Here is a 23,367-nt window from a genome sequence, read left to right on the forward strand (position 1 = left end):
GAGAAGAGCAGCAGGCATCCCAGAAGCAGGGCATCTTGGAAGAAGCTCCTCTCCTTCTGGCGGTGTGGCCTGGAGTAAGCAAGCCCCTTGCCCTCTCTGATGTGAGGTCTGTTCTTATTTCGGCTGCCGAGAGGTTAAGAGCAGGGAGTTGAGTTTTTAGACATTGCGCAGTTTTGAGGTGGTGTGGCCTATGGGGGTTTGGAGTAAGCAGCTCCATGAGGAGAAGCCTGAGACCTACTGGTCGGTCGCAGATGTGTGGAGGGACCTCCGTACGCACAGCCCTGCACACGGGGAAGCCACCAGCACTGCCCTTCCTCCAGTTCCTTGTGAAAGAGACCATCCTGCTCTTGGTCATCGGGGCAGAACCCGGGACTGTCCCCGGTTGCTTTTCCGTGACGCCGTCCCCTTCCAGTCACCAGAGAAAGGGCATTTGGTCTCTGTTTTATCTCTTGCGTTCCTCCCGACTCAGGCCTTCATCCCTTCGTGCCGGGATTCCAAGTCCCCGTCTGCTTTCTGCCCTGACCTCATTCCACTCTCCCGGCTGTGGTCAGTCCCCTTCCTGGGCTGCAGGGGCAGACGTGGTAACGTCCCGCTGACTTGTGCCTGTGTTTCCCTGAGCCCCAAGGAGAAAGCCTGAGTGCCTCAGTTGAATGTGTCTGTGGTTTGTCCCTTGCTGTCCCTCTCACTTCCCTGGTAGTGATTCCTTATGTCTGAGCTTTGTGCCCAGGCGAATGCCTTCTGCTGCACTGGTCTGCCTTAGTTTCCTCTTTCAGGGTCTCCTGAGTGAGCCATGTTCCCCTTGCCCCAGCTGCCTTGGGCTGGGTGTTGCCCTGCACCTGCCATGGTCATTCCCCTAAGCACAGTGGCTACTTGGAGGGGGCAGTTGGGATGTGCGTGTGCATGCAGGACGTGAGGTCACAGCCTAGCCCTGGAGAGCAGCAGCAGAAACACCTTGTGTGTGTGTCCCCTCAGATGCCTCCGTGGACATGGGGTCACCCAGCAGGTGTGAGGCCCCACTGGCCCTGGTGCTGGCTGGGAACCTGGGGCTGTCCCCTCCTGTGGGGGCAGAAAGGGAAGTGAGCAGCGAAGCAGTGCTCCTGAAGTTGGGGGGTCGCTGGTGGTAGAAGAGACCAGACTTGGAGCTGAAGTCCTATGCGTTCTCTCCCACGCATGTCAGCATCAGAAATGAGAATGGGAGGAAGGTGTGATGTTAGAAAAGTTCTCTGTGAACTTTGCGGGAATACTGTCCACTTCCCTGTCCTCCCTTCAGCACTGGTGAAGTGCTCAGATGTTGTGTCTCCCTGGGTTCCCTTGGCCGCAGGGGCCTGGCCCAGGAGTGGCTTCAGGGTTCTGCTCTGCTCAGAGCCTGGGGGTTTGCCACATCTTACAGACGTCAAGTGCTTTCCCTGCCCCACAAACTAATAAGGTGACAACAGTAAAATCTTAGTCCTTTCCTTTAATAAGTTACATTCTTTACATTCTGTTAAATCCTTTTTTTTTTTTTTTTTTAAGATTTTATTAGAGAGAGTGAGTGAGCATGAGCAGTGGGGAGGGTTAGAGGGAGAAGCTGACTCCCTGCCAAGCAGGGAGCCCTACGCAGGGCTCAATCCCAGGACCCTGCAATCATGACCTGAGCTGAAGGCAGATGCTTAACCTCCTGAGCCACCCAGGCAGCCCTCTGTTGAACCCTTTGGAAAATGAAATGGTTTCTTCCATTCTAGAATTCTGGAGTCTCTGCGAGATAAGAAGACAGCTCAGCAGCACTCAGCAATCACGTTTTTAATTTCCAGGAATTTCTAAAATTTTGAAAATTGTTGCTTCTGCCATGGCCTGTTGCAGGGAAGCTGAGCCTGCCTGTTTTATCAGTCCTCATCTCGACCCTGCCAGTGTTTCTGTCCTCTGCCCCAAGGAGACCTATCTCCTCTTGGATTCTGTCGTGTGAGAGAGTGCTAATTTGCATCTGCTTCTGTCTGCCCCTCACTGATGATTTCCCCCACGTCCACTCACGTCAGTGGTTTTCACTGTATTTTTGTTCCCTGTTGGCATTTGTGTGGATGCCTGGCCATTTTTCTGTATGTGGGTATTTCTGCTTATTGGTCCCACTGTCTGCCCAGATTCAGTGACTTGGAGACAAATTGACCCTAGAGTGTTTGCAGTGGAAAAGGAGCAGAAGACCATTTGTTTTGTTGTTCCATTGTAGGAGTGGGTCAACCGAGGCTTGGGGTGGTGATGTGGCTTATGTAATCTGACACAGTCCTCCTTCGATGAAGTCAGATCAGAAACCAAGGTTCCTGACCCTCTGTGCCCAGCAGAGGTCCTTGTATGGACTCTTCACGGTGTCCTGTTCCATTATTGTTATCTTGGCAAGGAGCCTCAGAGCTTTTTGACCCTCACGTATCCCTCTTTCCCTTCAAAGCAGACGTCAAATAGCCATTCACCAAGGCTTACCAATTTTTTCTCTGCTTTAAAAATTTTATTCAGTGATTTAATAAATTTTCCAGCAGTAAAATTCACTTGTGGAACATTTAGTTCTTGGAGTTTTAATGCGTGCACTGATCTACGTATCCTCCATGGCAAAGAGCCTGTGGAACAGTCTGCCACTTCTTGGGTTCCCTGGGGCCTCCTTGTAGTCAGCCCCCAACCCTACTCCTGACAAGATGGATCTGTTCTCTGTCGCTTTAGCTGTGCCTTTTCCAGAATGTCACGGAAGTGGGATCATGCAGATTACCCCCTTCTGAGACTCCTTTCTCTGCGTGAGTGCCTTTGAGATGCATCCAAATCAGTAGTTTGTGCCTTTTTATTACTAAGGAGTCTTCCAGTGTATGGGTGTACCACAGTTTTTTTTTTTTTTTACCCTCCCCCCATTGCATTCCCATTTCAAAACACGTGAGAGTCCTGGCTGACCTGCGTCTTTGTCAGCATTTGATGTTGGCGGTTTTAAAAATTTTGCCATTCTGGTAGGTAGGTGTGTGGTGGTATCTCTCTCTGATTTTTTTTTTTTTAAATTTTACCTATTTTGTCAGAGAGAGAGTGAGCACAAGCAGGGGGAGCAGCAGAGGGAGAGGGAGAAGCAGACTCCCCACTGAGCAGGGAGTCTGATAAGGGACTCGATCCCAGAACCCTGGGTCATGACCTGAGCCAAAGCCAGATGTTTAACAAACTGAATCACCCACGTGTGATCTTAATTTGCAGTTCCCTGATGATCAGTGACGCTGAATATCTTTTCATGGCTTATTTGCTTTTCTTAGCCTGTTATGTGTATCTATGTGTCTTGTTTTACTCTTGGTTACACCCGTTGTCATCATCACAGTTGTATTCCAGGCTGGTATTGTGCCTAGGCTTTTTATATCACCATGGTTGTATCCAGTAGATACTAGGGGTGAGGCACTGAGCAAGGAACTTTATGAACAGAATCTCAATTTATCTTCACAAAATCCTGGTGATTTAAGTATTATTTTCTGTCACTGTGGAGAAGATATGTAGAGCCCTGTTCAGTGGATATTTGTTGCCTCCCACGTGCTTCAAGCCAGGCGTTAGGCCCGTGTCCTCGTTCTGTGACTCTGGGCAAGTAATTTAATTTCTAAGTCTGTGTTTGTATCTTCTAAATAGGGATCTGTCTCACGATATTTTCTCTCAGGGTTAGTGAGTGAGGGTTCTAAAGCAGAGTGGAGGAAGCCTGCTCAGCAGAAGGTCTGGCTCTTGGCATTTACTGAGAAAGCCTTAGCATTAGTTTCTGTTCTAACACCTCCTAGCAGATGAGGCTCTTCCTGTCCTGTCCTGGCCACCTCCCTCTGGAAAACTTCTCCTTGGTGGGTTTCCCTGCTCCACTCCAGATCAAATACGAGAGCTGACACAAGATTCAGCCTTTTCCTTTTGTGAAGTGTGTTTCTCTGTTTCCTCTGTGTGGCTTACTAATAGACTGCCTCAGTTGGCCCAGAAAGATGGAATTGCACTGTACCAGTTTTGCATGACAGACCTCCAGTACTCGACTTGCCCCTGCCCAGCATCCCCTACCCCACTGTAGATGCAGAAGGGACCAGTGACCCTGGAGCTTGCTGGTGGCTAATCTGGATGCTCTTTTCCAAAATCCACATTTCATACTTTCTTTTTTTTCTTTTTTTCTTTTTTTTTTTTTTTTTACACTTTGCAAACTTTGTATTTATCCAATGGCATAATTAATCAACCAGTTCATTTTTTAACTTTTTTTTAAAAAAAGATTTTATTTATTTATTCGAGAAAGTGCAAGTGAGCACAAGCAGGGGGAACAGCAGAGGGAGAGGGAGAACCAGAGTCCCCACTGACCAGGGAGCTCAATACAGGGCTCGATCCCAGGACCAAGATCATGACCCAAGCCAGAGGCAGATGCTTAACCCACTGAGCCACCCTAATTTCTTAACTTCTTAATGGAATTATAAACATACATACAGATTTGGTCAACACCACATTATGCTTTAAATACCTAAGCTTAGGTCTGGCAGAGGGGTGCTGGGAGCAATAGCGTACGTGCTGTTGCTGGAATTTCTTTCATCTGTCACTTGCTAGCCCTGTAATCAGGCTTTTTCTTTATTGGCCAGATCATTTGGGATGATTTCCAGGAAACCGGAAATACTTTGAAGAGATGTTTCTATTTGAAAGGAGTGCCTAAGGTTTTCTGAAGTCAGTAACAGAAAAGCTGAATGAGCCAGGTGTTTACTTAGAGTCCGTTTCTGCTCCAGTGTTTCGGTGAAGAATGTCTAACCTTTACGAATAGCATTAAGGCTGATCTGGTTGCCAAGGTTATACTGTTTAGGGTAGGACAGGAAGAGGACACTGTAATACTGGCAAAAACAAAAGGGTACGGCAGTGACCGTGTGTACAAATTGTCAGATCATCTGTTGTGGGTACATGAGGCTTGGGAGCAAGGGTTGGGCTGCAGTGGGCTCCCTGTGCTCTCCTGTCCCCCGACTGGGGCACTTCGCATGTCGTCCTCCCCTGGGCAGGTGTGAATGTGATACCCACCCTGTGTGAGCTGCATTCTTCTCTTGTTGTCCCTCATCAGCAGAGCTGGCCTTTGAAATACAGGAGCCCAGAGGAACGTGGAAGACTCTGGATTCTGGAGTAGATGGCCTGGAGCCAGGTCTTCTGTCTGCCGGTCACCAGCTTCACGACTGCACACGACTTAATTGCTTTCTGCACCTTGAGGTTCCTGTCTGTAAAATGGGTGTAATGATAGGGCCTACCTCACAGGGGTCAACGGTTGTAAAGAAAGAACTGTCAAGGGGCGCCTGGGTGGCTCAGTGGGTTGAGCCTCTGCCTTTGGCTCAGGTCATGATCTCAGGGTCCTGGGATCGAGTCCCACATGGGACTCTCTGCTGGGTGGGGAGTTTGCTTCTTCCTTTCTCTGTCTGCCTCTTTCTGTCAAATAAATAAATAAAATCTTAAAAAAAAATTATCAAGAGGTGGGGTTGAAATAACCCAATTCTGTTGTCTGGTTCCAGTGTTTTCAGTGGTGGGAGGTGAGCCTCTGTGAGACTCACAGTAAGGGTTCTACTCTCCTTCCTGCCCACGTGGGAAGAATTTCTCATTTTTTGTATTGATGCCAGTAGGAAGGCTTGATAGCATGTTTTTATCTAGAAATACAAATAATTATCATCAAAATGACTGTTGCCACCTAAGAAATAGAATTAGCGAAACTAAGAGGGACATTTCTTACATAAAGAAAGGCCAAGTATTTTTTTATGGAGTTACTGCACCTAAAGTTAGTTATGATAAATGACAATCTCATCTTTTAGGTGAAAAGATTAAAAACATAATCAGCTCTCTGTTAAAAACACAACACGGCACAGTTTCGTTGAAATAATTAGACTCTGCTGCTTTAATCTTGAATTTGGCTGGGTCGCATGTGAGTAAATTTTTTTCCCTGGTTTGAGACGCCCACAGTACGGTGGGACCCTATATGTGAGTCAACCAGGAGGAAAAACCATTTGGGAATTGAATGTTGGTCTAGCAATCCAATTTGACTTCTACCCGCAGGCAGTGTGTGGTGCTGGCTGGGTCTGCATCATTATTCCGAAGTCAGTGCTGATGTCCTGTGACTAATATGTTCCAGCTGTCTGGGTCACTACTTTGGAGTACTATTTATTTGCGGTAGTGATGGTGCAAACAGGAAAAGCTTTCCCTTTTGTTGGTTGAGAGCTTTGCTGGTAATTAGCAAAACAAGTATGCCTCTTACTTGGGAGAGACTGGAAAGGCGGCTGAAGAGTCCATTGTACACGACCCCAGTGGAAAACAATTTGGCTTTACTTAGAAGAGCTGGACACTTGCACTCCTGTGCTCTGCCCCCTCTCTTAGGTGAACGCCCTGGAGAAATGCCGTGTGTGCCCCAGGGACAGGCGCTGGAATGTAATTTGTTCATGATAGCAAAAACTGACAAGTCCCCGTGGGGTCCTCAGCAGAGTGGGGCGGTGAGCTGTGGCTCTGTTCACGCAGAGGGAACTGTATAGAAGGCGATGAATGTCAACCTCAGTTGCACGAGTCACCAGGGGTGCGTCTCAGAATCCGTGTCGCAAGAGGCAAGTCTGAATTCACGCACTCAACGTTTCACTTTTCATTGGTTAAAACCCAGCAAAATGCAACCACATACTGAGAATAATACGCATGTGATGAAAACATACAGATGAGCAGAGAAATTAAATCACAGATGGGGCTAGTAGTTATCTGTGCAGGGGAGTGGATGGGAGGGTGTCAGGAAGGGGCACACACGTCTTCCATAAAACCCCATAAGACCCCCCAAACCCAGCCTCTGGGGTATTAGGTGCATGGGATTTGTTTCTATTATTCTCTAGTCTGACATGTGGTCAGCGAATAACAAGGTACCCAAACGTAGCAGCTTAAAACACTGATGAACATTGATTATCTTACAGGGTCTATGTGTGGGCAAGACATCAACAGACCGAACTGGGAAGCTTATTTTGCTCATTTTTGCTTTGGTAACGGCGCAGGCATTCACTGACATGATGGGGGCATAGGTGTGGCACCTGTTTGCAGTGTGGGGCTGGAGGGAGGCCCGTGGTGTGAGCTGTTGGGAGGGAGGGGGCCCTGGCTGGTGACCGTGCTTTCCGGGGCTGGGGGCAGGCGGGGCAGGGCAGAGAGGGATTCGGGAAGTATGGACTTCTGGATGCATGGTGCAGATGGGACCACATGTGCCTAGATGTCTGTCTATCCATGTCCCTAGGTTGGGCAAAAATCTGGGCCTCGTGATTTTGAGGAGAATTCTCTGGACTATTGGCTATCTGCAGCATCCTGGCTCCCCGTGATATTGAAGTCTCTGCCAGCTTCACCCGATCTCCCGAGAACCCCCCCGCCCAATGGGAAAGGAGAGCCCACCCCTCACTCCCTTCCCCAGTTGGAGCTTAAAAATTCATGCAGTGATGACATTCTGCTCACAAAACATGTTTGTTTTTAATATTAACAAGGTTTCAGTTGCTGATTCGTTTACTCATCCTCGCCAAAATCTTGGAGTAAAATTGGTGTTTCCAAAGGAGTGTCATGTGTCTTCCCTTGGTTTTGGGTAGCTTTTGCCAACTTTCCCAACTTCCTGGTGAGTGCTCCTGGGGTCCACATGCTCCGGCGTGTGAGGCATCGAGGCCTGTCCTGTCTCTGTGTGGGTTGCAGCACCCTTGGGAACAGGTGCTTCCCAGTCCCCAGGGGAGGAAGAAGCCTGAAGCATTTCTCTCGATTTTTCATCAAGCTGGCGAGTGGAGGAGATGGGACTGAAAACCAGGCACAGGGATCCTGACTCACTTTTGTTAGGCTTTTGTATGCAGTGCCTTCGCACATTGTACGCCGATCCCTGCAAACCTCTGCGAGCAGGACTGTGGTGACCAGTGCACAAAGGCCCCTTTTAGGTCATCTTGTGGGGAAACTACATGCTCCTCAGTGATTCTGACCCTGGGATCGTGATCAGAGCTGAAGGCAGATGCTTCACCCACTGAGTCATCCAGGCACCCCAGGAGTGGTTATTCTTCAGGGAGCAAACTGCAGTGCACCCCTTCCCCCCCACATGGCATGTGACTGTGTTTGGCCTCTTGGCCTTGAGGTTTGGTTACTTTTCAGGAGAGCATCTTGCGGGGTTGCGGGGCCACCTGTATGGTGAGACATGCCTTCAGCTTGGAGTTGGAAGATCTAAGTAGAGGCTTCAACCCTGCTGTTGTTTTCTGGTTGAATGTTCTTGTCGTGCTGTCGTTGGGCACCTGGCGGGTCTGCCTGGGAAATCCAGGAGGCCCAGAGGTCTGGCGTGGCTCCGAGGGTATGTGGGGGCCTCACGTGGGGTCTCAGAAATCCACAGTCACTCCGGCCCTGGAAGCTCCACTTCCCTTCTAAGTGGAGGTTTGGGTGATCTCATGTGTCACTGCCTTGAAATTGATGTGAGTTAAGAGAAACTTAATAAGGCATTTCTTTCTTCTAGAACTTCCTAGTGGATGAGACTAATGGTTGTTCCCCACATTTGGGATGTGAGGGATCAATTTTTTCTCTTTTCACGTTTCTCCTGGCTTAAACGCAACTAGTTTGAGCACCTTTTTTTTTTTTTTTTTGGTTGTTTTGTTTTTAAAGATGATTTATTTATTTACTTGACCGAGAGAGAGAGATCACAAGTAGGCAGAGAGGCAGGCAGAGAGAGAGGCAGGGAAGCAGGCCCCCTGCTGAGCAAGGAGCCTGATGTGGGGCTGGATCCCAGGATCCTGAGATCATGACCTGAGCCAAAGGCAGAGGCTTAACCACTGAGCCACCCAGGCATCCCTTGAGCACCGTTTTAATCTAGAGGCTTGTCATCGCTGAAGAACGTTGTCTCAACTGAAATAGCTTAAATCTTATAAAGCTCCTTGCTGGTAACACATTGTTTCACTTATTTTGCAGGGTGAGGGAGCATGACCAGCCCCGAATGGACCCCTGGGCATTAGCCATTCGCTTTTCTTTAGGAGAAAGAAGACTGCCGTCCGCTTGAGAGGTGAGTCAAGATTTCTGTGCAGCTTTTTATCCTACGAATTTCAGACACATGGAAGAGTTAGAAGAATGTGTGGTGAGTTCCTGTGTACTCCCTGCCTGCATTTAACACTCATTAGCATTTTACCACATTGTGTGTGTGTGTACATATGTGTGTTTGAGGGCTTGTACATTTTTCTGCTGAAGTGTGTAAAGGAAAAGTAAGTTACAGGCATCATGACGTTTTATCCTAAATTCTTTGGGATGTAGGTCCTAAAAATAAGGATGTCTTCCCTGAGAGGCATCTCAAAACTATGAGATGTAGAATCATTGAATTAAACACATTGAATTAAATTACTTAATTAAATTGTTAAATTATAAAAACATATTGAATTAAAATCATTGAATTAAACTCTGATTTCCTATTAAAAGGTATAATTTTGGATTTATGATCCCTTCATAGCTGATGTGAGCATGTTTGAAAGAGATCTGTTTGTCCATAAAGGACTGATTGGGTTTTGCACTTGCCTGCGGGTCCCGCGTAAGAGGGGCGGCCGTGTTTTCCTCGTTCAACATGCTCTGTCCGTTTGTGCCCTGTGGGCTTCACAAGTAGACCAGTCTCTGCTTGAACAGGGTTGAAGGTCTTCACTGAGTTTTTAACCCTAACTCCCAGGAGAATGTGCCAGGGAGATGCGGTCCTGTGAAGCTGAGGTTTTACTGTATTAAAACCAGCATTCAGGACATTGACAGTGACTCCCAGCGCCATCGCCGTGATTTGACTACCGAACTGGCACTTCCCTTCAAACCCTGAAGATATGTTGAGCTGTGATTAGTTGTAGATGGAGACACATCAGGACCAGTTCCACGTGATCACTGGTAGCCCTTGGTGGCTCTGCATGGTGGCTCTGCTGTCCCATGGGTGGCTGTCCTCCACACAGTGCTGGGCTCTCCCTCGGTGGGCCCTGGGAATCCAGGCATTTCTTCATGGAGAGGTTAACGAGCTACAGCTGCCCCTTTTGAGCCTTACTTTAGAAGAAGTCTTTATGTCTTCTTAGATTCTTGGCAGTCTTCTTAGATTCTTGTGTCTTATTTAGACCACAGAGTTCGTGACGGCGGTGAGGTTTCTTGCTGCGGACTTGAGCGCATAGATTCAGAGGCTTGTGTGGGGCAGGCCTGTACCAGGACAGGAATTGGGGTTTGCTCCGTAAGGGGCAATGAGCACCGTAGGGTACAAGTCCATATACATTGCCCAGTTTTTGACCCAGTAAAATGTGTCTGGCTGAAGAGGGCAAGCTTTCTGATTTCAGACCTTTAGGGACTAGAATGTTCATGGAAGGAAGTGGTTCCTGTGGGACTTGGATATGTTTATGGCTAAATTTGGCTTTTATAAATAAAGTTTTATTCAGACACGATCATGTTCATTTGTTTTTGGTTCATCGGTGACGGCTTTTGTGCCGCAATAGCAGAATCACATGGTTGTGAGAGAGACCAGGGTTGGTGGCTCCAGCAGTGACCATAGGGCCCACAAGACAGACCTAATACGTGTCCCCCTGGCACTTTACAAAATGTTTGCTAACTCCTGCTTTACTTCATAAAGGCAAGGGCACAGTGGTGATAACTGCTGCATCTTGAAATAGCCTCAGCCCATTCATTTTAATGTGAATGCCTTTATTTATTCATTTATTTATCCCACAGATATTTACCGAGAGGCTACTATGTGTCAGGGATAATAAGATGGTGACAGTTGCGTAGGCTCTCACCTGTGTGGAACTTCCCAGGAGCTCCTGTGAACTTGAAGCTCCACTCCAAGATTGTGCTTTGTACGTGTCAGAACAAAAGCATGAAATGGGAATGGAATGGAGTGACCACATTCTCCGTTTTGAATGAGTATATTGGTTATATTTCTTAATTTTATAAATTTGATAAGCACTTTCCATAACGTAATGATCTACATTGATGTGGCCGTGTGTCTGAGTGTGTCTGAAGGTCTTGCTTGTTTCCATGGGGTGACAGCTGACTGTCTAAGGCAGCGTGTCTGCTTCGGGCCACGAGCTTGGACATGCTCATCCCGGCAAGCCAGGCAGACCTCCCATCTCAGGCTACATGAATAATAAATAATAAAACTCAACAGAAAGAAAAGCATGCAGGGTAGTTAAGTTTGGAATGTGGTATAGCAGATTCATCTATCACTGTTGGCATGCTTCTCTGTTTGCATACGTGAGGTTGTAAAAGTTTGTTCTCTTGATAGGAGGTCATAGAGGGCATTGTCTTGGACAGAGACAGGTGAAGCAGTTAACACTGCTTTAATCCCGGTAGTGTTTTCATGTATGTGCCTAGATGCTTTATGGGCATGAGTCACTGCTCTGTCGTCACCCCAGACTGTGCTCCGACAGACAGAAAGGAAATGCCGTTGACTCATTCCTGCAAACCCTCATAGGGCCGTCACGGCTGCCTTGGCTCGTTCCAGCCCGAGACATCCTTTAGGAAAGTGAAGTGAGGTCGAACATTTATTTGGATGTTGGAGGTACAGTTGGTTAGCTGCGTGGAATGAGGTAAAGATGGCAAAAGGCATGACTTCCCGACAGTGTTTACTCCTTGCCTTAGAACTGTCTGCCACCAGGCAGGGTGCTCCTTGTCACCCTCTGGGGCAGTGATCTGGGTGACCGTGCTTTGCCCTGAAATCGGAGCCTCTTGGGAGGGGCTGTGCGTGGGGGTCAAACTCTGCACTGGTTGGTTTTGTTGCCATGATTGTAATAAAGTTAAGGTGTAGCTCCTCTTTCTGAGGGAGAGATGGTACATATGCATTCACACGTTCTGCTTCTGTGTTTAAAATGTTTTTACAGCTTCCGTCCTGCCCTTCATTTCAGTAGTTTTTTTCAGTGGTGCAGAATTAGGGATAAATGAAAAATGAGAATGGAGAAGACTGATGACAGTTGTTTTCCTCACGAAACTGGAAACCGTCGGCTTAACTGCTTTGGCTAAAAAGAAGGGTTTCGGAAGCAAAATGAGGAGAGGCAGAATCACCTGATCTGTGGTGCTAGAGAAGCTGCGTCTTCTGTCCTCAGGACAGGGAGCTCTTCTGCCCAGAACTCCAGCCTCGGGGGCGTCTCATTTGTCAAGAACAGCTCCTTGAGACTGACTTCCTCAGCTCCGGTTTGGCCTCTGGAGAGGGGTCGTACCGACGTGCACACGAGCATCTTGTGGCAGAGTGAGTGGGGGTCTGGGAAGCATATGAGGATGATTCTCTTGGCCAGGAAGGTGGGATAAAGAGGTTGTTAAGAACTTGGACGCTGAGGCCAGGTTCCATGGCTGCCGTTATTAGCCATAGACAATTTTGACCTGTTACTTAACCTCTTGTGTGCCCTGGTCTGCTCACCGGTGCCATGGGGATGAAGGTGTCCACCGCGGGGCTCTGGGAAGGGCTGAATTAATGGATGTGTGTCGGGCACTTAGGACAGTGCCTGATACCTGCTAGTCTGTCCCTTGTGAATTTTTAAAACAGCCCTGCCAGCGAAGTGTTCTCCTCATGTGACAGGTGACGGCGCCGAAGTCCAGAGTCCAGTGACCTGTAAGAGTGACACCTGTGGCCGTGAGGTCTCCTGACTTCTTGTGGCTACGTTGGTCATTGCGAGGATTATGGGGGCATTTAGAGTGATAATAAGTCCAGGAAGCAGAGAGGGAAACTCTCCTTGGTTCTGGAACAGTAGCTCGCTGTTTGGACGTACCTAAGTGTGACGCAGGAAACATTGCTTGTGGGTTCACTTGCACTGTGGTCTCCAGCTTCCTTCTGTCGGGTGCCCCCGGGCGTGTTCTGGAAGCATCACACTGAGGAAATCCATGCCCACAGTGTCCCACGGTGGCGACCACATGCGTGGGAGAGTCAGCCATGTCTGGGGTTGGCACTCACCCCGGGAATGTTGGCTAATTGATTAATCAGATCCAGCATTAGGACCTCAGAGGAAGCTAAGATTTGTGTGGCCCAGAGGTGATTTGACCCCAAAATGTGGGGTGAGGACATGGCTCCTGTCAGAGCAGGGCTCGGGCTACCCGAGTGCTGCCTCACCAGTTTCTTCATGAAGAATATCATCCCACAGCGTTGAGAATGTCTTACGGAGAAAGTATTCAGATGGACTCCTGAAGGAGACTTGCCTCCGGGGGCTTAGACCTTGGTGTGACCCAGACGTCCGATGGGGGTCATGCTGCTTTCTGAGGACAAAGACAATGATTTCTTTGTACTTACTGTGGACTCAAGTCACTGGAAACTTAGTATCACTGTGGGTAATCTGTTACATACCCCAAATATGCAGCCGTCCACGCAAGGAAAAACGTGGCAGGGGCCCACAGTTTGGGGGGCTCCTTCCCTGCAGGGGCCTTTGGAGAAACACTGTGCTACTCAAAACTTCCAAAGCTGGCTTCTTGGCCAGACCCACGCACTTGGCCCCGCAGCGGCCTTGGCCCGTGGTCCCCCCGCTGCTCGCCGCCTGGCGTGTGGGAGGCGCTCAGATATTTCTTGAATGAACAGATCTGTCTGAACTGTGCCTTTGTCTTCAGTTTGCGTTTCTCTTAACAAGAAGTTGTTTACCATGTGCATGTCTTCGGGAATTAAAGCTCTGAGCCCTCTGTTACCTCTTGCGTCTGAACACACGGCTTTCTGTTGTCTCTTCAGAGGAAGGCGGTGCTGTTTTGAGCACTGATTCCAACACCTGGTTTTACAATGACATTGATATTCCAGAGAACAGCCCTTTGCAGAGAATAGAGGGATTAGCTACGAATTCTGGAGAAACGACCCTCGGTTTGCCAGGTGCTTGTGGGAAGCGTAATAGGTTCTGAGATTTAATCCTCCTTGCTTTGTTCTCAGTTCCTTGGGAGCCTTTTGCTGTGCTAAGTAGTCTGGGATTAAATATTAGTAATTTTGTCACTGTCTTAACTTGACCCCTTTTTGTGGGTGGGAAATCCCAGTCAGCCCTGTTTCCTGAATGTCAGATGATTATCTCCTTAGTATTCTCAGCCACACCATGACCATATTCTGTCAACGACCACACTGTCACTGAGCTCGCGTGTGGCCGAGGGGCCACAGGCTCGCTTGTACCCCTCACACGCACTCTGTCGCCGGTGGGGGGTGGTGCCGGCCATCCGGGGCGCTGCAGCTGCCTGGGGGTTGGAGTCCCTCTCAGGACTTCCAGAGTGTGCCATGTCGGGGTCCATAACCATCCCGCCCTCCTCCCCATACTCCTGTTTCCTTTGTCTAGGGTCTCAGAACCTCAGAAGCAGAACAGTGATTCTTAAAATTGGTTCCCGGAACAGTGGCATCAGTGTGGCCTGGTTGAATGTCGGAGGAGGCAGCCTCGGGTCCGCAGCTGCCCTGTTGGATCAGGGTCCTGTGGGTGAGGTCTAGTAAGCTGTGTTTTAAAGAACCTTTCAGGTGATGCTGCTTCTGTTTTAATTAGAAAAACATGTAACACAAAAGTCACTGTCGCGACCACTTTAAAAAAAATTTTTTTTTTAAAAGATTTTATTTATGTATTTGACAGACAAAGATCACAAGCAGGCAGAGAGGCAGAGAGAGAGAGGAGGAAGCAGGCTCCCTGCTGAGCAGATAGCCTGACGCGGGGCTCGATCCCAGGACCCTGGGATCATGACCTGAGCAGAAGGTAGAGGCTTTAACTCACTGAGCCACCCAGGCGCCCCTGTCATGACCACTTCTGAGCATATAGTTCAGTCATGTTAAGTTGATTCGCTTCGTCGTGAAACAGCGCTTCATGTCCCCTTTCTGCTGATGGCCTCCCCAGCCCCTCTCTTGTTGGGCGTTTATTTACCTTCTCTCCTGGAGCAGGAGTCACAGACGCGCTCATGGTAGTCCCTTGTCCCCGCCATCGGCCGTGGTCCAGAAGCAGGGGATCCTCCATGGAGCGGTCAGGAGGCCAGTGGTCACTTACACGCCAGGCCACAGCCTGTGGGTCATCCCCTCACTCCGTCTCATCCCACGGGCTTTTTATCATCTGGCACTATCACTAGAAGTCTGGGGGTAGCACAGCTAGGTATTTTGAGAGAGAGAGAGAGAGAGAGAGAGAGAGAGATATCACGCTCCTGTAACTTTCGTTACAGTCTGTTGTCATAGTTGTTCCATTTTTGTCGGAGTTCCTGTTGTTAACCTCTCACTGTGCCTGATTTAGAATTACTCCTTACTCTAGGTGTGCGTGTGTGGGAGAACATGCGGGGTGTCGAGTTTGGCACTTTCTGAGCTTTCAGGCACCTGCTGGGGTCTTCGAATGCATCCCCCTCAGGTGAGGAGAGACTACTGTATTGTATACATGGATTACTTGAACTTTCCTGCACATAGGTTTTGTTTTTCTGGGATTTAATCATTGTTTTGTGTTAATTTTAGAGAGGGAGAGTGAGCGAGAGCGTGCAGGGGGAAGGGCAGAGGGAGAGAATCTCAAGCAGACTCCCCACTGAGCGTGGAGCCTAGTGTGGGGTTTGATCTCACAACCCTGAGATCATGACCTGAGCTGAAACCAAGAGTTGGTTGAAACCAACCAATGGAGCCACCCATGTACACCAGTAATCGTCTTGTTTTAAAAAATGTGTGTACTAATCGCTAATAAAGGTTAACTTCCGTGTGAGTCTGCTCTCAATAACTTAAGACATGAGGTATTTGGTCAGTTTTATCTTGTGGACAAGGTCTCTGCCTGAGGCTTGTGCCCGGTGCGGTCCAGACAGCTGCCCCTTCAGCCCTGCTGGGCATCTCGGTTTGGCCTGGGCTCTCCCTTCAACACCGCCCTGGGGCTTCTCTGATTTTCTGGACCCGCTTCTCTGTTCACTTCATGTTCTCCCCTTTCTCCGTTTCCTCCCTTGTAGTGGACCACATCTTCTGGAACTTCCCTAACAAATTATACGGCAGGGAAGACTTCGGAGTCATTTTGTATCTAAGTAATGTCACGTTCATATTTAGTTGACAGTCTGGCTGGGTGTGGAATTCCTGCTTGGACATCTGTGAACCTCAGAGGGGGAAGGCTTGTGCCTTGTCCTCGGGCTGCTGCTGAGATGGGGAGAAGCCCCAGGCTTTCGGATGCCCGACCCCTTGTCAGGCTGACTTTTCTTTTTCTCTCGGACTCCTTAGTTCTTCTCTTTATCTTCAGTGCTCTGAAATTTCGTGAGACTGTTCCTTGCTGGGGAGGGTCTCTTTTCATTTACCGCGCTGAGATCCACGTGGGCACCTTCAGGCTGGAAACGCTTGTCATTTTTAGAAATTCTCTCGAAGTCAGTATTGACCTGCCTCCGTCTTCGTTCATTCAGTCCCATCGGTGTGGACTCACCAGTCCTGTGGCTGCCTTGGCTTTGCTCCCATTATTTTCGTGGAGTATTTTCTCAACTTCGCTTTCTCATCTTCTCTTAACGTTTTCCCTTTATTTTCTGACCACTCTGTTTCTCCTGCTGGTTGTTCTCTGGATGCTTCTGTTTTGCTGAATCTTGTGATTTCAGGACAGAGTATTTTCTCATCGTTCTCCGAGGGGGTTGAACCTATGATTTTTCCTTCATTTTGAAGCTCCCCCCATAATTTAACTTCTGTTACGTTGCTTTTTTTTCCCTTCCCGCTTCTGGCTTTCATGTTAGATACTGCTGTGTATGCCTGGCGATCCTTGACTGTTCGTGCTTGAGAACGAGGCATCACAAATGGGAAGACTGGGTTCTCACATCTGCCGACTCTATTGGCAGCATCCATTTGCTTTCCAGCTCTAATTTTTTTTTTAAGGTTTTATTTATTTATTTGACAGACAGAGATCACCAGTAGGCAGAGAGGCAGGCAGAGAGAGAGAGGAAGGGAAGCAGGCTCCCTGCTGAGCAGAGAGCCCGATGCGGGGCTCGATCCCAGGACCCTGGGATCATGACCAGCAGAAGGCAGAGGCTTTAACCCACTGAGCCACCCAGGCACCCCCCAGCTTTAATCTTTTAACCTCTCGTCTTGTCCCTGTCCCTGTGGCTTTATGCTTTAAAAGCATTAATTCTTGTTTGGGGGTTTTAGGAGGCAGACGACTAGCTCTACATGTTCATTTCACCAGCTTTAATAGGATGTCAGTGTACAAGTCTTCCCAAACTCCAGGCGGGCCTGATAGCCTGATAGCCTTGGTGTTTCCCACCAGCCCGCGGGGGTGAGCCTTCCTGGTGTCCTCTTATGTTTACGGTGTGATGTATATTTGGATGGTCTCAGCAGTGACCATGGCTTTCCTGGTAGCTCTGCTGTAGCTGTCTGCTCTTCTCAGCGAAAGGCTTTCATCTTGGATATAAAATACCAATAAATTTATAAATAAATAAGAATCCTTAAAAAAGTTGTATTGATGTTTCTAAAAGGAATTTTCCGAGCGTAAGCGCATAATCCTCAGATTAAAGTGCGGCTGACACATTAAGCCTTGTCCCATGGAAAGCGGAATAATAGGGCTTTAATGCCGGTTGTCCTTGACCACCCACGAAGGGCGTGCCCGTGGGCTGGACAGGCTGGACAGTGAGGTGGCGTTGGTGATTACGATCCCTGGTGAGTGCTTCAATGAAGCCCTCAACGCTTGGGTTGCCAGAGGGGCAATCAGAAAGTCTGGGAAAGAAGGAATCTGCATTCTGAGAGCAGGTCTCTGACGAAATGAAGCAGTTTTTAGGAGGGCAGTGTGGTTCTTCTAGGAGAGGCCGATGACCTTGGATTATTTCACGATGTGGCCCTTGTGGTGACACGTGTGGCTACTTTGGGTCCTCTCTGCGTGTTGGATGTGTCTTCTGCGGATCCCTCCTCCCGCCACCAAGTGGTGAATACCACTGCCTCATAACCTGACAGTCCCTTCTGGCCCTGCTGGTGACGAGATAAGGGCATCAGGGGACCTGCGGCTCTGGGCGGTGACAGCCATTCAGTACCCGCTGCCTTCACCCCCAGGAGATGGATGGAAGGCCTCTTGGCCTCCCTGCTGACCGCCATGGAAGCTTGCCCAGGACACTCTTCTCTCTCCAGGAAGGCCTGCATGGAAAACCCAGACACTGCTTTCTCCTTAAAAGCATAAGAGACTGTTAGTCTCAGGAAACAAACTGAGGGTTCCTGGAGGGGCGGGGGTGAGAGGGATGGGGTGGCTGGGGATGGACACTGGGGAGGGCATGTGCTGTGGTGAGCGCAGTGAACTGTGTAAGACTGATGAATCACAGACCTGTACCCCTGAAACAGATAATACATATATATGTTAGTTAAAAAATATTCAAACAAATTAAATAAAAAGAAAAGCATTGACTTTCGATTACTCTGTAAACCTTGGAGGAAGTCAGATTCATGGATTTCCGAAGCTTCAAGAGTCTCTTACTTGCTTTTGTTATTAAAGCCACTGCCCGGCTCAGTCCTTTTCATTTGTCTTGAGGCGGAGCTGAAACGAACAGGGAGCCTAGTCCTGCAGAGACGCCTGCGTGTTGACTGAGTTTTTAAAAACAGTAGCTCTGACCGCATTGTGGACTCTTGCATGTCCGGTAGGGGACATGGGACACTGGCAACCCCTCTCCTCCTCCATGTTCTTGTGTCTCTCCCTTGTGCCTTCCCAGGCCAGCTCCTTGTCTCTCCATGTGTCTGGGAACAAGAGATTCTGGGAGCCGTGGTGGTGACTTGGGCTGGGACCAGAGCTTGTGGGGCCAAGGGCACCCTGCATGCGGTAGTGGGTGAGCTGACCCACGTGCGGGCGAGGTTTCCCAAGTTATGTCATCCTCATCCACGATCAGAGCTGGTGCCTCTGGCACTTGGCCACTTCCGAGGCCCTGGCCCGAGTACAAGCAGAACATTTCCTTAGTTACCCTCAACTTCACAGAAGCACCCTAAGTGTTCTGAAAGACTTTTTTTTTTTTTTAATTCTGAGGGTCAGCAAAGGAAAATAAACTTTTCTAAAAAATTAAGTTAAATTTTTTAAAATTAAAAGCAGAACTACCATTCTTTACAGAAAACACACTTTCAGGGCTTGTCCAGAGCTTGCTTGCTCCCAGGGCATGAGGCCCTAGCTCTGCGTGGTGTTGGGAGATTGCTGGAAGAGAGTGTGGGAGGAGTCAGACATGGACAGTTTCCAAGTGCTTTAAATTCTGTGGCTGCAGGGCAGCCGCCATGTAAAATGCGGCTGTGTGGCCAAGGTGATGTTGCACTTGGTGTGTGTCTCGGTTATAATTTGTATCCCACAGACGAGGAAGGGGAGAAGTGTATCACACACGGGGGAGGCCAGGGAACCGTGTGGTGTCGGGAAAGGAAGAGTTACATTTCTGAGCTCATTTCTGAGCTCGGTGATTTTTGTGACTCAGAACCTGTAGGAGACAGACCACAGCTTTGTGGTTTGGATTTCAGATTGTCCTCAGTAGGCCCCCCTCATCGGGTTGAGAATTTTAACCACTTTGTTTCTTCCCTGTGGAACACATTACTCTTCAGACAGAGTGTGAATGAAATATTCTGTCTGTCCTGGGACACCCCCTGCTCTTGCAGGGGGAGGAGAAGAAAGGGTGGCATTTATGGAATTTGGCGATTCTGCTCAAAGGCGTGTGTTCCTCCAGCTGCAGCTGTGGTGGCCGCTGGAGAGGGGACAGGGGGAGGCCGAGCAGCTCTGAGATCAGCATCCTCGGTGAGGGCTGTTCTCTGACAGTGGGCTTCTCACGCAGGAACCCGGTTTCTGGTGCCTTTCATAGAGGCCGTAGTGGTAACATTGATGGATTCACTGTAGAGTCCATCACGGGGGTGAACTGGCCATGTTTCTGTTCGGACAGAGGGGCTCTCCCTGCAGATGAGCTGTGCTTGCATGTCTGTACCCCAGCTTCTTGTGGAGCACCCCATGGATCAGAAGCTGGGGCCCAGTGACAGTGCTGGCTGGTTGGTGGGGGTCCCCCAGTCTTTACCATGGGAAGTGTGATGCCCCTGAGATGGTTTGCTCTACTGGGGGGTGGTGTTCAGTGGGAGGCATGATAGGCTGGCGCGTGGGAGCTGAATGGCCCTGGGGAGATCAGAAGCATGTGTTTTTTTAGATGAATGGTTATACTCCTTGGCTTTATTTTTGTTTTGGTTTCCTGTAGAACTTAGAAAAGCCCTTCAGAAGGTGCTGGAGATGTTTTTGTCCATGCTCGGGCCACCGCTCTCGGGGTTGAGTGTAGGCCCTGGATCCTGACTGTGGTGCTGCCTGCAGTGGTGCTCACGGGGGAGTGGCTCTCAGGAAAGCTTTCTGGAAGGTTCTCTGTTAGCGTTCCAAGCTCCAGTAGTGTTTTGCTTTAATGATGGAGGCTGGTCCTGTGGTTTGTTCCCTTAACATGCACACTGAAAACGAGAATGAGGAGGGATAGGACAAGAGCTTATACAGAAAGGGCAGAAGAGCAGAACAAAAACAATCTCTTCCCCACTGGCGGACATCTACAACTTATTTATATTTTGTTTAAAAAATTAATATACAAGTGGGCATTCTCTGGAGTACTGTGTTTTCTGCTAATTCTGGTAAGGTCACAGTCTTGGTTTTAGTAATGGAACCTCCTCTTTAAGTGTGTGTGTGTGTGTGTGTGTGTGTGTGTATTTTCTTTCCAAAAACCCAGTATGCAGAGCAGATGACTGTGATGCTGTCTGTGATGCTGAGTGTGAGGGTCCCCTGTGTCACCTGTCTCCATTACCCCCCGTTTCGACCTTCAGCCTACTGTTCAGAATGCTTGAATCCGGTGAATTCTGTCATTTTATGGGCAGGGAGCTGTGCATTTTGACCTTTTTGTCCCAACAGGTGAGAATGTTGGGGGTAGAAGCAGTGGAAGGGTCCCACTGACGGAGGCTGTCCAGACTTTGATTCCTCTGTTATTCGGGAAACCCTGTGTGGTGCAGTATCCTAACTCCCTGGCCTGTGAGTCTAATCCCACGGTCGTGGTTTCAGGAGTTGCTTTGTTTTGACCAGAAGGAGGAATGTGAGCTTGGACAAGGTAGTCCGTGCCCGTGATCTTGGATTCCCTAGTACAAAATGGTCAGCTGGCTGGTGGACACCTAGTGTACTTATATTTCTGGTTAAAGAGATGACCCCGTGCTCAGAATGTCTCCAGAATGCCCGGCGGTGGCAGTTCCTCTCTGATTTCCCTGTGTAGCTGTTGAGTTGTTGTTGGAGTTTCCCTTGGTAGCAAGTGTCCTATATGGATCTGGGTATAAATTCCAGCTTTTTGCCTGTGACCGTGGGGAAGTTATTTCACCGTGCAAACCCTGGTTTTCTCTTCTGTAAACTGGGTATGTTGTTTGCTTCTGGGTTATTGTTGGGATTAAATGGGATTTTATATATGTGTATATATATATATATAATGTGTGTGTATGTGAGTCTTATGTCCATGTTAACAGGTAGATTTTTGTATCTCCGCTCTCTGTGCACATGTGCACGTGTGTGCTCAGTATGGCACCTGGCACGTGGTAGGAGCTGGATGCGCAGCGGATGTTACTGTACTGTTATATATTGTTTGTTGTAGTTACACCCCAGCACTGAGAGGGGCTGAGCTTGTTCAGTCCCCTCCATGTACAACCCTCCCAGACACAACATCACTTGCTGTAGACAAATGCAGACAGAATTGCATTTGAATTGCATCCAGGTTCCGTTTACTTCTTTTAGTTCTTTTTCTTATTTTTCTGACTCTTAAGGCTTTGTCTTCTTCTCATGTTCAGTGCATTCTCTTAAAAAGTCTCGACTGTTGAAATGGACATGACATTCCTCTGGGGCAGGACATGTGGGCTGCCTGGGCTCTGGCAAAACAGCCTCATCAACAGGTCTTTATCTTTTTATGTTTTGGGCTTTACTGTTCTCTCCACAGACACTGAGGCTCCAGAGAGGATTGTTATGAAACAAACTGCATTTATGGGGCAGCCATTCATTTTTCTACTTTTTGTAGTAATTTGATCAAAGCCTGGGTCAGCAAGAGAGGACTGATGTGTGCAGTTGGGCTTGATGAATTCCGAGGTGAAGACTGTTTTGGCAGTTAGCTTGTCCAGAAGGATCGTGGGCAGAAGCAGTTTCTTTTAGCACTTTCAGAAGTGGCAGAGACTGGAAGGGTCCCCATTACCCTTTCGGTAGGACCCTGCCTGGGAACGCGGGACATAGGACAGAAGCACACTCACTGCATCGTTACCTTCACTTGTTTTCAAAAGATTAGTCTATTTATTTTAGAGAGAGAGAACAACAGAGAGAGCATGAGCAGGGGGAGCAGCAAGCAGAGGGGGAGGGAGAAGCAGACTCTGTGCTGAGCACGGAGCCCGAGATCACAGCCTGAGCCAGATTCAGAAGTCGGGTGCTCAACCGACGGAGCCACGCAGGCGCCCCTGTTTTCACGTTAAAAAACAAAATCTTGTGTAATGCAGTGGCATTAGCTATACCTATAAGTGTCCAGATTATGCAGAGTTTTTTCCAGCTTACTAAAAGAGTAAGTTCAGGACAGCTGCAGTCCGAAGGGATGCCCATTTCCTTCGCATCATTAACACTGTAAGGATTTATCTGAGGCTCGATGACAAGACTGACTTGATTTCCTATGAGCGATGCCAAAGACTATACTTTCAGGGATCATTTCTATAGTTTGTTACTAGAGAAGTTTCTCTGAATGTGTAGAGTACTATGAGCGATGCCAGCTCTTAGCCTGCTGTGTTGTTGAGGGACAGAGACCCTGAGAAGCTTCTTGGGGGACTGTTTGTGCAGGTGAGGAAGGTTGGTTGAACTAGGAAAGACTGAAGACAGCACCTTCCATTACCTGAGCTTCCTTCTGGGAAGCAGAGGCCAGGGAGTCTGGAAGAGTTTCCCATGGTTTTCTTGGAGGCTCACAGTCTGCAGGCCTTTGCCAGTGTAAAACTGTTTTAAGAAGCGGAGCCCTGCATTCCTAGGTCAGCAGAACGCCCCAAGAGAGCCACAGAGAAGGTCACCACCATTATTGCTGTGTGGTGCCCTGGGTCTGGGGCGCCATCTTGGGGCCTTCTCCCAGGCCGGGCCACCAGGCTGCTCTGTGGGCATTCGCCCGTGGCCTCTGAGGGGACGGGAGACTCCGGGAGGTCCAGGCTGTGTCACAGTGGCTGAGTCAGCCCTGACCCCGGACCCACTCGACTCCAGAGGCCACGTCGTTACCACCACCTTTTGTGGCCTCCCAGCTAGAAAAGAGCCTGCTTTTCACTCCGAAATCTCTGCCCTCTCTGCTGCCCTCTGCCCCCATTTCCTGGCATCCTATGGGTCACCTCTCCCCTAAACCTCCAGATTTCCTATTCACGTCACTGCCAGGTCTGCAGGGGGCCCAGGCAGCCCTTGCTCACCCCGGACAGAGAGACGTTACCCACGCAGGGGAGGGGGACCGTGGAGCGCAGACGCGATCGGGGGTCGGTGTGCTCTCAGTCCAGGTGGGGAGGCAGGAGCGGGGCGCTATGAGTGACGTGGA

At 49.0% G+C, this 23,367-nt stretch overlaps 1 protein-coding gene across 33 annotated transcripts in view; it reads left to right on the top strand.

The window, feature by feature from the left end:
- Positions 1-23,367, top strand: part of SGMS1 (sphingomyelin synthase 1) — a 265,194-nt gene that overhangs the window by 19,484 nt on the left and 222,343 nt on the right. For 32 of the 33 annotated variants that reach the window (XM_082720981.1, XM_082720998.1, XM_082721014.1 and 29 more), the window contains exon 2: positions 8,896-8,986. The gene's annotated coding sequence lies outside the window, so the exon portion shown is untranslated. Of the gene's footprint in view, positions 1-8,895; positions 9,059-23,367 lie in introns of all 33 variants that reach the window. The other variant, XM_082721007.1, reaches the window with a different exon arrangement.

This window comes from Mustela nivalis (assembly GCF_964662115.1).
Source record: "Mustela nivalis genome assembly, chromosome: 2".
In the NCBI taxonomy this organism is placed as follows: domain Eukaryota; kingdom Metazoa; phylum Chordata; class Mammalia; order Carnivora; family Mustelidae; genus Mustela; species Mustela nivalis.